Here is a 15,022-nt window from a genome sequence, read left to right as displayed (position 1 = left end):
CATCTAACTCCTATAACTCATATTTTTCTGTGCTGTCTGACAGTATGTCTTCAAACTTTTAATTATGAAAAATGTTTGTTTATAGGGCATCAGATCATATATTTCTTCTATATATAAATGCTCTTTGAGGAAATGATCTTAGGTTTAAGTCTGATTTTTACTGTTTAAACCCTTAAAAATGTAGACAATTGTAATTAATACAATTTTAAAATAATTTTAAGTCATTTTATGCATATTAAGTTAAGAATTTTTATTCTAATAGTTTTCAGGTAGATTCCTTAAGAATTTCTATATGCAAGACATTTTTATCTATAAAGAAAGATAGTTTTATTTCTTCCTTTCCCAATTAGATAGTTTTATTAATTTTTCTTGCCAAATTTCTCCAGCTATAATTTCTAGTACAATTTGAATAAAGGTGGTAAAAACAGATATCTTTGTATGTTCTTGATCTTAAAGGGAGAAAATATTCAGCCTTTCATCACTAAGTATGACACTGTGAGTGCTTAGACGCTCAGTTTTGTCCAACTTTTTGCAACCCCATGGACTGTAGCCCACCAGGCTCCTCTCTCTATGGAATTCTCCAGGCAAGAATACTGGAATGGTTAGCCATTCCCTTCTCCAGGGAATCTGCCCAAACCAGGGATTGAATCCTGATCTCCTGCAAAACATAGCCTATAGTTTTCTTTTCTTGTGATGTCTTGTCTTTATATTAATGTCCTATAATGGCTCTAAAAACGGTGGCTTAATATTGCACAAATTTAGTTTCCAACAATTCTGGTGGCCAGGAGTCCAAGATCAATTTCACTGGGCCAGAACTGTGTTGTTGGTAGGACCGCACTCCCTCCAAAGGCACTTGGGGAGAATTTGTTTCAACACCTTTTCCAGCTTATAGAGATAAATACTTTGGCTTAAGGCCCCTCTGTCTATCTTCAAAGACATCAATGTAACATCTTCAAAGCTCTCTGCTTTCATCATTACATCATTTTCTATCTGCTTCCTTCTTGTAAGTACATTTGTGATCAGTTTAGCATCTACCCAGATAATCTTGGAGAATGTCCTCATCTCAATGACTTTAACATATCAGAAAGTCTCTTTTTCCATATAAGGTAAAATTTACTGTTTTCAGGGATTAGGAGCTCAATCTATTTGGGGGCCTTTATTTAGCCTACCTAGACTTGTTTTGATATTAGCTTAGTAGTGGCCTCAGAATGAATTGGTGAAGTGGGGTGAGGCAAAGGGATTGACTGCTAATGAATACAGGATTCCCCTTAGTGGGGACAAAAATATTCTAAAATTAGGTAATAGTGATTGTTGCACCACTCTGTGAATATACTAAAAAGAATTACTGAATTGTATATTTTAAGTGGGTGAATTGAATATTATATGAATGATATCTCGATCAGGCTGTATTTTGTTTAAAAAAATACAAAATAAACAAAAAATAGTAAAGGAAGTAAGAGTTTTACTTTATTTGCTTCTGTAGCATACTTATAACGGGGACTTCCTCGGCTGGTAATCCTCTGGAAATTACATTCAATTAATAGCAGCAGGAAATGAAAAGTAATGAAAAGAAAACAACTGAGACCAGGTTATTCTGGCAACCAGCAGTGAGATTTGGAGTTTGTCAAACTCCTGATCTCTTCCTGGAAAATCTCCAGCTCTCTTAATATTCTCTGAATACATGAAGCTAAGATATAACTTTATTTACATTTGATTAATTTATTGAATATATTACACTCTTATTTAATGTACATTTCATGGTATGCGTTGACTTAGTAAATTAACAAATATTGGGTTGGCCAAAAAGTTTGTTTGAGTTTGCCATATCCTGCAAAAACCTGAAAGAACTTATTGGCCAACCCAATACAATTCAGTATCCCATATGATGGAAGTGTACGGGTCATATTATAGACAGTGTTCTAAATGTCTCTAAAGAGATTATTTTAATCTGGAAATAAAGCTAGAGTCAGATACCATAATCAGAAAGCCCATTTTGAAAAAGCTCTAGAAAGAAATAAAAGGCTTAGATGCAGTAGCATTTGTCTTTAAATGGACAGAAAATCTGCCTGACTAAAAAATAAAATGTGAATGGGAAATAGAGGTTGGAAGTTAAACGAAGGTCATAGAAGACATTTGAAGATAACTGGATTTCTTCTCCAGTGATAATGCATTGAAGAACATTGAGCAACTGAATGATATAATAACATTTGAATTTTAAAATATTTCTCTTGCTATATGTTGATGGAAAGAAATGCAAGAAGTTAGTTAAGGACAACACTTTTGAGAGCATTTTAGCAAGATAAGTAAGAGAACATAGTTTAATTAGTTTAGTGACAATAGGGAGTAAGAATGGTAGGGAAAACTTAGGAAATATCTAGGCGCTAGATTCAAGTGGAATTGGGAGAGCATTAGGTATTGCAGGAGAGAAAGGACTATAGCTATGATGTCATTGTTATTTTTGTTCTAAACTTAAGAAAACGGACAGCAGAGCTATGTCAGTAAAAAATTAAGTTGGGGTTTGGAAAGTAAATGAAGAGTTCAGTTTAAATATACATAAAATAAGATATATAGAGAATAAGGCACTTGCAGAAGACATATAAGTATACAATATGGAAGGCAAACTCAGGAGACAGATTAGGGCTCATAATAAAGATGGAGAGGGAAGGACTGCAATCAGAATATGAACAATTTAAACTGTAAGAGATTTGTAAGATACTGGTGAAAAGAGGTTAAGTCCTGACTAACAATGACACTGCAGAATAGAGATGTGTTTCAGAAAGAAGAAACAAGGCTTTGTGACAGGTGAAAGGAAAGCTCTTCCATTATATTTTTTTTTAATTTGAAATAATGCAAAAATTACCAAGAATTTTAAGAATAATTATACATAGTTATTAAAGCTTTGCTGAACTCATAAATCTGTCTCAAGATAGACATTCGACAAAAGAGAATCCTCAACAAATTAAACAGTAACTTACTAGCATACAGCTAGTAACTTGGCTTTATTGTGCTTCATTTTCCGATCCTATAACTAATGAAGTCCTTAGACAGCTGGTCAATGAACTGTTTTTTTTTTTTTTTTCCTGCAATCTGTGATGAGATAAGAAGCTTGTGCCAAAATATAAATCAACTAAGGCATGCAAGGAATAGAAATCAACTGTTTGACTCAGTTGATATTTGAAGGGCAAGAAATATATAAGACTTTCTAAAAAAGCTGTATTGGTATATAACCTGGCACAATCATCTAATCCCATCATAGATCAATAAGATAGAATTATCTGATTGCCACTTGAGCAGCAGTGCTGAGAAGTTTCCTTTCCAGTCTTGACTGAACAGCTTAGATCAGACCAAATATTTTACTCAGAACGGTTGTGAAATTGAATAAAAATATTTAAAAAATAGCTTTGCACAGAACAGAATACAACCAAGGAAGTGAAAACTTGAAACACCATGATCCCTAAGAGAAAGCAAACTTAATAAAGTGTTAAACTTAATAAAGAGTCTTATATTTACCACTTTACTCACTCAGGCATTTGCTAATTTCTAAGCTGCACACATGTTGGACAAGAAAGCGAAAAACATGGAAAAAATCAGTTTCTAAGAGATGATAGACTAAGTTTAATTTATAGTAGTGTTAAAACACTAGGGAAACAAACACTTGAGCTCTAAAACACCCTGTAGAGTTGCAAGAATTAAATGAGACAATGCATCTAAAGTACTGAAGGAAAGCCTTCCCAGAGAAGTGAAAGAAATGATGCTTACTTGGGAGTACGGAGAATCAGGGAGATGAAAGTACAATGCTGTATACTATTCTGGAGGGCGAGGGGGAAGATATTTTCCAAAAGGGTAGAAAAGTCCTAAGTCTCCCAGTCACAAAAACATTAAGGACAATAAAGAAAATGAGTCCTTAGTTCATATAATTAAGAGTTCTTTGGTAAAAAGTTTTAGGGAAGTAATGGAGATAGAAAGCATATTATTAGGACTAAGTGGGAGCATAAGTAGGAAACACTGAGCACTCTTGAAACGGTTGATAACTGAAAAAGAGTATATATTTGTAACATGATGAGTTGTCAATCCCTTGACATTTTTTAAACTACTCTGAATTTACTACAAACAAATTAAAAAGTTCTTTTGATTTCTTTTTACATAAAAAAGAGCCATGTTTACTATTGAATTAAAAAGTATGAATCCTTTCTGAAGTAAAGGTTAAAATATCTTCCAGAAAGTTTATCTCAATTTATCAATATATGTTTCTAACAACTTTATGATAGATATTTCCAGGGATAAATATCTTAAAGCTTGAAGGGCTTATTCTCTATTTTGTAGTATTTAAAATATAACCCTTTGATGTATATGCATTGCTTTTACAATAATAAATGTAGAGATGTTAGCTAGGGAAATAATTCTTTAAACATCCAGTATCAGTTCCTTTCCAAAAGAATACTGTATACTTTTTGAGCTCTTCAGTGTCAAAAATATGATTGGTGACTAAAGAGGTTTCATTCTCACTCACAAAAGATTTTTCGAAAGAACTTCAAAAGCATACACATGCATTTCTTACCTGAAATTAATGTTTATGAAAAGTAAATAAATTATTATCAAAGATAGAAACTGATGACACTGAAATGACATTGTCACATTTAAACAAACAAAATAGATTGGTAAAAGTAATTTTTTTTTACAAAAATGAGAATTTTTTTTCATTTTATATTGTAGATTTAAGATCAGCCTTTTATCACCTAGCCCATTATTTAACAAATTTTATCAGTGATACATTAATCTAGCATAAACAGAGTTAAATAATTAAAGATTATCCATAGTTAAATGCTACCAACATCTGACAGAGCAAAGAAAATTTTATGTAACTTTTTTTTGAAATAATAATAATTGTAAAACATGTCAATAGTAATTAATTGGGGTCTTGATTTGGAAAGGTGGATTGACATATGGGTGTGCCACTCTTTTCTAAACCAAAAGCAATGACAACAATAAAAAAACAGGACCAAAATAAGTCAAAGAAAAAATCAAAGTCAATTTCCTGTGTATTTAAGGAAATTATTTATTTCTGTTTTTTTTTAATATATGCCCTAATTTCAGCTTTGTTAATAGCCTGAAAATTATCAATACTCCAGAATTATCAATATGAATAATTTTTTTGTGATTGATTACTGGCACATACTTTCTGAACCATTTAAAAAAAGGGGGAAGCTTAATTAGGGAAAAATATTTCAATATTAAAATCTCTGGACTTGAAAATTCCTAATAAAACCAAGACCTCAGAATTTTTAGATAGCTTTAAAATTAAAATACTCTTTAGAAATAGCTTAAAGTAGCTTTAAATTTTAAATATTTTTAAAATTTTAAATTAAAATTTTAAATAGCTTTAAAATTAAAATATTAAAAATATTTTTAATTTTAAAATATTTTCCATCTCCTTTTATTTTGACCCCCGTCTGTTTCCTAGTTCTGAATATCTCCTGACATACAAAGGATTTTAAAAGCCCTTCATGGAATAACCCTCTCTGAATTTGAGTTCAGACCTGTCTACATGAAGCCCATCAAAACTTACTCTGGTCTTTTTCTCCATGCACACTTGCATAGCTAATCTATTAAACTAAATCTTGTTAAAAGCATTAGTGAGGGATTGCAGATTCTTTAGTTATTCTTTCATTGCATTCAATTCAACACACATGAACTGTGAACTGTATAAGCCAAGCACTGTAATAAAATTCTGAGCACATATAGGTAAGTAAAATGAAATTTCTGTTCTCAGTAGTTTGCAGACCAGGAAGCTACTAGTAAACAGTGTGATAAATGCTAAACATAATCCAGGAAAGCACTGAAATATATGGTTGCAAAGAGGAAAAGAATGTTCAGCCCCCTCTGTCAGGAAGCTTTTACTACTATTTTGATAGGTGTACTCTTAGAGATAAACTCCATAGCCCAAGGATGTGATGAAATCTTAATCCAACAGAAGAAAATCTAAAAATTTTGGAGGGGTTTGGAGGGTAGATGGAAGGCATTTCTGTGGTCCTCAAATCACACCACATGCAGTATCACATTCTATCTACTCAATCCAGCCATGGATATTCTCAAAATCTTTGAAAATAACTAGAACGGGGGTATGTCCAACTTACTGATACACAGACAACATGGAAGAATTGTCCACATGTACATCTTGAAGACATGGTACTTGTCAGGAAAGATGTGTGCTGGCATAGCTGGGTTGCTTGTTTATTACTGCCCTGTTCACTTTTTATAAGGGAAACGGGTTTTTCCTCAGGCTACGTCTAAGAAGGAATATCTTATAACCTGTCCTGCTGCATAGAGGCAACTGGCAAATAAGTGAGGAGAGCCTAATTCAAGGACAGTTAGTGCACAGGTGGGCTGTGGGCTATGTGTCTGTATGCACTGTCTCAAAGCTTATGTGTACCATTATCCCTCTCCCACTTTCTTGCTACATAATAAAAGAAAATAGGGAGATTTTGCCAGTTGGTGTTAAGAAAAGAAGCTAGAAAATGCCATGCAGAAAAACCAGAGACTGGGAAAATCAAAGCCTTGTACATAGCATGAGAAAACTAAACTATGGGGTAAGATGAGAAATAAGTTGCTTGTCAATGAAACAGAAAGAAGTAATTTTGTTGACAGTCTTGAGTCTTGCTATAACCAAAACCCAAATCTTACTGTCAAATTCCTTAGAGGCCTTGTAAATCCAGAACCACCTTCCAGATGTGGTCTTCCTGAAGACTTTGTTTATGAATTTCATTCTAACAGTTCCACAATTCTATATATGATCTTTACAATAGCTATTTTGTAAACTATTATATGGATATTTTTGAGTCACTGTTTCACAAAGGATGGAAGTGGGTTTATATGCTCTAGTAAACCATGGTGATGCTATTTAGAGCCAGGATCAAGAATACCCAGACATATGGTCAAACATAAGAATTAGTTTCCTAAAATAGGGGTGATTAAAATTGAAATCAAGATCCTGAGTCTTACGAAGTGAAAGTAAAACAACACAAAAGCGAACAAACAAGCAAACAAAAACCAGAACAAAAGTAAAAATCAGGATATAAGATGGCAGTGGGAGGTGTGCTCTGCTAGCCAGTAAACCATGGTTGTAAAGAAGAGGTTGCAGAAACACCAATATAGAGGATTGCTCAGAGAGAGAAAGAGAGGGAGAAAGGACAGAGAAGAATAAAATGTGAATGATAATTGCCTTTCAGCTCTAAACAGTCCTGGAGTACACCAGTTACAATAAACTAAGTACTGTAAAAAGCTTTGATATGCATACCTAAATTGCTTAGACACAAAAATTATAGAGTACTTTTGTCTGTTAAACACTCAGAATTTTCATCATTCTTCATCTGAGGAAATAAAGCCAAGAATTAAAATAAAAACATTGTTCATGCTATAGAAGATATTTAACTTCAAAGACACCAAACTGGATTATTTTGATGAAATCTAGCCCTCAGTAAAATTATTTCACATGAAACAATTGTTTGTTTGTTTTCAGTTCAGTTCAGTTCAGTTCATTTCAGCCGTTCAGTCGTGTCTGACTCTCTGCAACCACATGGACTCCAGCACGCCAGGCCTCCCTGTCTATTACCAACTCCCAGAGTTTAGTCAAACTCATATCTATCGAGTCGGTGATGCCATCCAGCCATCTCATCCTCTGTCATCTCCTTCTCCTCTGGCCTTCAATCTTTCCCAACATCAGGGTCTTTAAAATGAGTCAGTTCTTTGCACCAGGTGGCCAAAGTATTGGAGTTTCAGCTTCAACATCAGTCCTTCCAATGAATATGCAGGACTGATCTCCTTTAAGATGGACTGGTTGGATCTTCTTGCAGTCCAAGGGACTCTCAAGAGTCTTCTCCAACACCACAGTTCAAAAGCACCAATTCTTTGGCATTCAGCTTTTTTTATAGTCCAACTCTCACATCTATACATGACCACTGGAAAAGCCATAGCCTTGACTAGACAGATCTTTGTTGACAAAGTAATATCTCTGATTTTTAATATGCTGTCTAGATTGGTCAAACTTTCCTTCCAAGGAGTAAGAGTCTTAATTTCATGGCTGCAATCACCATCTGCAGTGATTTTGGAGCCTCCAAAAATAAAGTCAGCCACTGTTTCCACTGTTTCCCCATCTATTTGCCATGAAGTGATGGGACCAGATGTCATGATCTTTTATGAATGTTGAGCTTTAAGCCAACATTTTCTCTGTCTTCTTTCATTTATTTTTTTTCACATATACCTTCTAATTGTTGATGAATTCATTGTGTTCATTATCTTAAGTTAAATACATATCATTCATTCAAAGACATCTTCTTAAATGCCTTCATGAAGGCTATATAGTACTGTACTATGTGCTTTTAAATCTTTACATGAATAAATGTTATGTATCCCTCATTCTAACTTTTTTAAGCTTTCATAGGGTTTTTAGCTCAATCAGTGTTAACTAATATAGATTTGTTCCTAACTGTGACTGCCTATAATATCATAGTTTGAAGATACTATAATTTATCACCTCATAGTTATGGGCATTTAAATACTTTCAACATTTCAATTTTAGAAATAATCTGGCAATGAGCATCCTTTTTTTTTTTTTTTTTTAATTTTTTTATGCTGCCAAATCTCTTTTATTTTTTTTTATTTTATTTTATTTTTTTTTTATTAAATTTTAAAATCTTTAATTCTTACATGTGTTCCCAAACATGAAACCCCCTCCCACCTCCCTCCCCACAACATCTCTGCGGGTGATCCCCATGCATCAGCCCCAAGCATGCTGTATCCTGCGTCAGACATAGACTGGCGATTCAATTCTCACACAACAGTACACATGATAGAATGCCATTCTCCCAAATCATCCCACCCTCTCCCTCTCTCTCTGAGTCCAAAAGTCCGTTATACACAGCTGTGTCTTTTTTCCTGTCTTGCATACAGGGTCGTCATTGCCATCTTTCTAGATTCCATATATATGTGTTAGTATACTGTATTGGTGTTTTTCTTTCTGGCTTACTTCACTCTGTATAATCGGCTCCAGTTTCATCCATCTCATCAGAACTGATTCAAATGAATTCTTTTTAACGGCTGAGTAATACTCCATTGTGTACATGTACCACAGCTTTCTTATCCATTCATCTGCTGATGGACATCTAGGTTGTTTCCATGTCCTGGCTATTATAAACAGTGCTGCGATGAACATTGGGGTACATGTGTCTCTTTCAATTCTGGTTTCCTCGGTGTGTATACCCAGCAGTGGGATTGCTGGGTCATAAGGTAGTTCTATTTGCAATTTTTTAAGGAATCTCCACACTGTTCTCCATAGTGGCTGTACTAGTTTGCATTCCCACCAACAGTGTAGGAGGGTTCCCTTTTCTCCACACCCTCTCCAGCATTTATTGCTTGCAGATTTTTGGATCGCAGCCATTCTGACTGGTGTGAAGTGGTACCTCATTGTGGTTTTGATTTGCATTTCTCTGATAATGAGTGATGTTGAGCATCTTTTCATGTGTTTGTTAGCCATCTGTATGTCTTCTTTGGAGAAATGTCTATTTAGTTCTTTGGCCCATTTTTTGATTGGGTCATTTATTTTTCTAGAATGGAGCTGCATAAGTTGCTTGTATATTTTTGAGATTAGTTGTTTGTCAGTTGCTTCATTTGCTATTATTTTCTCCCATTCAGAAGGCTGTCTTTTCACCTTGCGTATATTTTCCTTTGTTGTGCAGAAGCTTTTAATTTTAATTAGATCCCATTTGTTTATTTTTGCTTTTATTTCCAGAATTCTGGGAGGTGGATCATAGAGGATCCTGCTGTGATTTATGTCTGAGAGTGTTTTGCCTATATTCTCCTCTAGGAGTTTTATAGTTTCTGGTCTTACATTTAGATCTTTAATCCATTTTGATCTCAATAGATGCAGAGAAGGCCTTTGACAAAATTCAACATCCATTTATGATAAAAACTCTCCAGAAAGCAGGAATAGAAGGAACATACCTCAACATAATAAAAGCTATATATGACAAACCCACAGCAAACATTATCCTTAATGGTGAAAAATTGAAAGCATTTCCCCTAAAGTCAGGAACAAGACAAGGGTGTCCACTTTCACCGCTACTATTCAACATAGTTCTGGAAGTTTTGGCCACAGCAATCAGAGCAGAAAAAGAAATAAAAGGAATCCAAATTGGAAAAGAAGAAGTAAAACTCTCACTGTTTGCAGATGACATGATCCTCTACATGGAAAACCCTAAAGACTCCACCAGAAAATTACTAGAGCTCATCAATGAATATAGTAAAGTTGCAGGATATAAAATCAACACACAGAAATCCCTTGCATTCCTATACACTAATAATGAGAAAGTAGAAAAAGAAATTAAGGAAACAATTCCATTCACCATTGCAACAAAAAGAATAAAATACTTAGGAATATATCTACCCAAAGAAACTAAAGACCTATATATAGAAAACTATAAAACACTGATGAAAGAAATCAAAGAGGACACTAATAGATGGAGAAATATACCATGTTCATGGATTGGAAAAATCAATATAGTGAAAATGAGTATACTACCCAAAGCAATTTACAAATTCAACGCAATCCCTATCAAGCTACCAGCCATATTTTTCACAGAACTAGAACAAATAATTTCAAGATTTGTATGGAAATACAAAAAACCTCGAATAGCCAAAGCAATCTTGAGAAAGAAGAATGGAACTGGAGGAATCAACTTGCCTGACTTCAGGCTCTACTACAAAGCCACAGTCATCAAAACAGTATGGTACTGGCACAAAGACAGACATATAGATCAATGGAACAAAATAGAAAGCCCAGAGATAAATCCACACACATATGGACACCTTATCTTTGACAAAGGAGGCAAGAATATACAATGGAGTAAAGACAATCTCTTTAACAAGTGGTGCTGGGAAAACTGGTCAACCACTTGTAAAAGAATGAGCATCCTTAAACAGATCTCCTGGTCTGGAGGAGGTAGAAAGGACTGTGAATTATTCCATATTTATTGAAAAACCATTTAACAATAGTTGAACAATAATTGAATTAAGTGAAAATGTATCTATTAAGTAAAAGAGATCCCTTAGGTGAAGTTTACTTCTCTCTCCCTATTACATTGATGGTGGACTAGACTTAATAACTCACTTTCAAAGACTAATGTAGGGAATGGGAAAAACAGTAACTTTACAGTGTGAAAACTTGAAAAACACTGTCTTTGTGATGAAGTAATGAAGGTTAACATAACTAGAAATGTCATGTGAATATTATGTATTGCCCCCAAATCATGTGACAAGAAGAGTGCTTGACCTGTCTTTTCAAATACTCACAACTCCAGTCTTGACATGAGAACAACAGATAAACCCAGATATAAAGACGTTCTACAGGACAGCTAACCAGTACTTCCCAAGACTGCCAGGGTTATGAAAATAAGCAAAGATTGAGAAATCATCACAGATGTGAAGTTACTGGGGAAACGTGACAACTAAATGTAATATAGTAATGTGTAATGTAAAACAGAAAGACCACATTAGGAGAGTGCATTAATATAAAAACCAGTGACATCCAAATAAATTTAAGAATGTATTAGGTTGGTGCAAAAGTAATTGTAGTTTTGCTTTGTTGAACTTTGCCATTTGTTATTGGAATACATTCTAAATAAATCTAGTTACGTTGCATATAATTTTAATGCACATTTCTCACTGTAATTTCTTTTTACTAATGATATTATGTGCTGTTTATTTTTTTTATTTAGACTATAGAAATGATACACAAAAAGCAAATTTGAGTGATTTTTTTTTTAATTTGAGCTCAAAATGAGTTGTGAAGCAATGGAGACAACTCACAACATCAACAATGCATTTGGCACAGGAACTGTTAACAAATGTACAGTGCAGTGGTGGTTCAAGAAGTTTTACAAAGGAGATCGGAGCCTTGATGATGAAGAGCATAGTGGCCAGCCACTGGAAGTTGACAGTGACAAACTGAGAGGAATAATCAAAGCTGATCCTCTTACAACTACACAAGAATGTGTTGAAGAACTCAACATCGACCATTCTATGGTCATTCGACATTTGAAGCAAATTAGAAAGGTTAAAAAGATCAATAAGTGGGTGCCTCGTGAGTTGACTAAAATTTAAAAAATCATCATTTTGAAGTGTCATCTTCTCTTATGCTATGCAGCAATAATAAACCATGTCTCCATTTGGTTGTGACATGCGATGAAAAGTGGATTTTATATGACAACTGATGATGACCACCTCAGTAGTTGGACCGAGAAGAAGCTCCAAAACACTTCCCAAAGCCAAACTTGCACCCAAAAAAGATCATGGTCACTGTTTGGTGGTCTGCTTCTGGTCTGATTCACTGCAGCTTTCCTAATTCCAGCAAAACCATTACATTTGAGAAGTAATGCTCAGCAAATCAATGAGATGCACCAAAAACTGCAATGCCTGCAGCTGGCATTGGTCAATAGAAAGGGCCCAACTTTTCTCCATGACAGTGCCCGACCACGCATCACATAATCAACTGTTCAAACATTGAATAAATTGGGCTATGAAATTTTGCCTCATCTGTCATATTCACCCAACCTCTTGCCAACTGACTAACACTTCTTCAAGCATCTCAACAACTTTTTGCAGGGAAAATGCTTCCATAACCAGCAGGAGGCAGAAAATGCTTTCCAAGAGTCCACTGAATGCTGAAACACATATTTTTATACTACAGAAATAAACTAATTTATTTCTCATTGGCAAAAATATGTTGATTGTAATGGTTTCTATTTTGATTAATAAAGATGTGTTTGAGCCTAGTTACAATTATTTAAAATTCATGCTCTGAAACTGCAATTGCTTTTGTATCAACCTAATAGTTAGTAGTAATTTATCTATCTCAGTGTTCATTGTGACAAAGAATCACAGTAGTATTAGATGCTAACAATTGAGGGAAATAGGCAAGGAGAATAGGGGAACTCTACGATCTTTGTATGTTCTCCGTAATTCAACCATTATTCCAAAATAATGAGGCTATTTAAAATGATAGATCTTTTGAGGGGGTGGGGGGTGGGGTGGGGGAGGCATGTTTCTTTAGGTTTTTTTTTTTTTTTTTTTTTTTAATTTTGCATCCTTCATCTGGTTCAATTCTTCCAGATTTTAAGATAAAGAGATACAGGAATTTTTATATTCTTATCTCCTTAATCGTCTTATAGCAATCAATTAGCTTTTCTTGATATCCATTTCCCAGTATGTGACCCATTAATAGCCTCTAGATTAGACAGGAGGCTGGAAGAAGGGTAAAACAGTAGTAGGATAAATTCAGACCCTGCAGAAACTGGACTGTGTACAGACTCTCATTTTCAGAAGACTGTTTCTACTATCTATAACTTGGGACTGTAAAACAATGACATAACCACAGATTCTAAAGTTACTATAAAAATGTTTCCTTGTGCTTTAAAAATAAGTATAATTAAAAGGTAAACAGTAGACTAGAGGCCATATACCTATAAAGAAGTGTTTGTTTTTGTGTACTGATCGATTTAAAACTGGGGGAAAATAGGCAAGGAGAATATGGGAACTCCACTATCTTTGTATGTTCTCTGTAATTCAACAATTATTCCAAAATAATGAGGTTATTTAAAATGATAGATCTCCAGGGGCGGGGGCGTGGGGGGAGGGGGGGAGATAGTGTGTTTCTTCAGTTTTTTTTTTTTTTAAGGGGGTGTGTTTCTTTAGGTTTTTTCTTACTATATCTAATGCATGTCAGTTATTCAACAAAATACTCCAGCAAAGAACCAAGCTAAAATTAAAAAAATGTGCAATCCTAAATCTTTGTTTCATGATTGCTACTTCTAATTAAATTATTTTGTTTTAGAAACCTCTATGACACACTTTTATTCTTGATATGCTGTCCATCTGAATGATGATTGCCAGGACTCCCAAAGTATCCATGAAACAGATGCCAGTCTATGTAACTATTCTAGTTATATCAAGGCACAGTCGAGAAAGTACCACCTCCCAATATGTTCTGTAATTTGGATCAAAACTCTTCAATATTTACTCCTAAACCTAGTATGGCAAGGAAAATCATGATACCCTTTGCCAGTGCACATAGTGGAATTAAAAAAGTCAGGCCATCTTTCTGCCACTATGGCAAATTCCTCATTTTGTGCCTTTTTCCCCATTCCAATCTGCTCTTTGAAGAAACTGGGTAATTTGCCCTTTGGATTTCATACAGGCTGGGTTTTGCTAATTGCATTCCATGGTGTTAACATGTTCATCCAAACTGCCCAACTATCTGAATTGCTTCTGTAAAAATAAACTTCCCCATAACTATTTGGTTATCCTGGAGCTATAGTTCATACAGTAAAAGGAAACCAGACAATTTTTTTATTCTTTCTCTATTTGTCAGGTTTTCAAAAGTAATGAATTGGTTTCCTAGCATCCTTCAAATATGTTAATGAGCATTGTCCTTTTTTATTATGATTATGAACTTGTGGATTAAAGTGAATTTGAAATGTTTTAATCAATTTCTGTTGTAATCATATTCAATGATCCAAATTTGGTCAATGGACTGGAAATAAGTTGGCTCTTGAATCCTTTGACCCAATTTAGAACTTGTTGATAGCTTCCTTTTTTCATGGTAATGAGAAAATTCTCCAGATGCATTTGGAATTTCCTAGATCTGGAATCAGACATTTCTTCAGAGTCCTAGCTCCTTTTAGTGAGACAGGATATTTAGAGACCACAATCCAAGCATAATGGTGTCATTGTTCTAGACCATTTTAGTGAAAAGGGTCAGGAAACAGTCATTGTTTCTAAACCTTATAGTCATTGTTTCCAGACCTTTTCAGTGAAAAAGTCCAGGCAATAGTTTTTGATAAAACACTTCTTGAGTTCACACAGTTACTTCCAATTTAAACTTAGAGCTTTTTGAATTTTAACTTCTTTAATCTTGTATATATTTCTTCTTTTTCCCATTCTGAAAATCTCATTTCTCAATGGCACCAATCTA

General features: G+C 34.4%; 1 pseudogene; it reads left to right on the top strand.

The window, feature by feature from the left end:
• Positions 1 to 11,777: 11,777 nt before the first annotated feature.
• LOC138081979 (histone-lysine N-methyltransferase SETMAR-like) lies at positions 11,778 to 12,804 on the top strand (annotated as a pseudogene).
• The last annotated feature ends 2,218 nt before the right edge of the window (positions 12,805 to 15,022 follow it).

This window comes from Capricornis sumatraensis, chromosome 1 (genome assembly GCF_032405125.1).
Source record: "Capricornis sumatraensis isolate serow.1 chromosome 1, serow.2, whole genome shotgun sequence".
Taxonomy (NCBI): Eukaryota; Metazoa; Chordata; class Mammalia; order Artiodactyla; family Bovidae; genus Capricornis; species Capricornis sumatraensis.
This window is presented reverse-complemented; position numbering and strand designations above follow the sequence as displayed.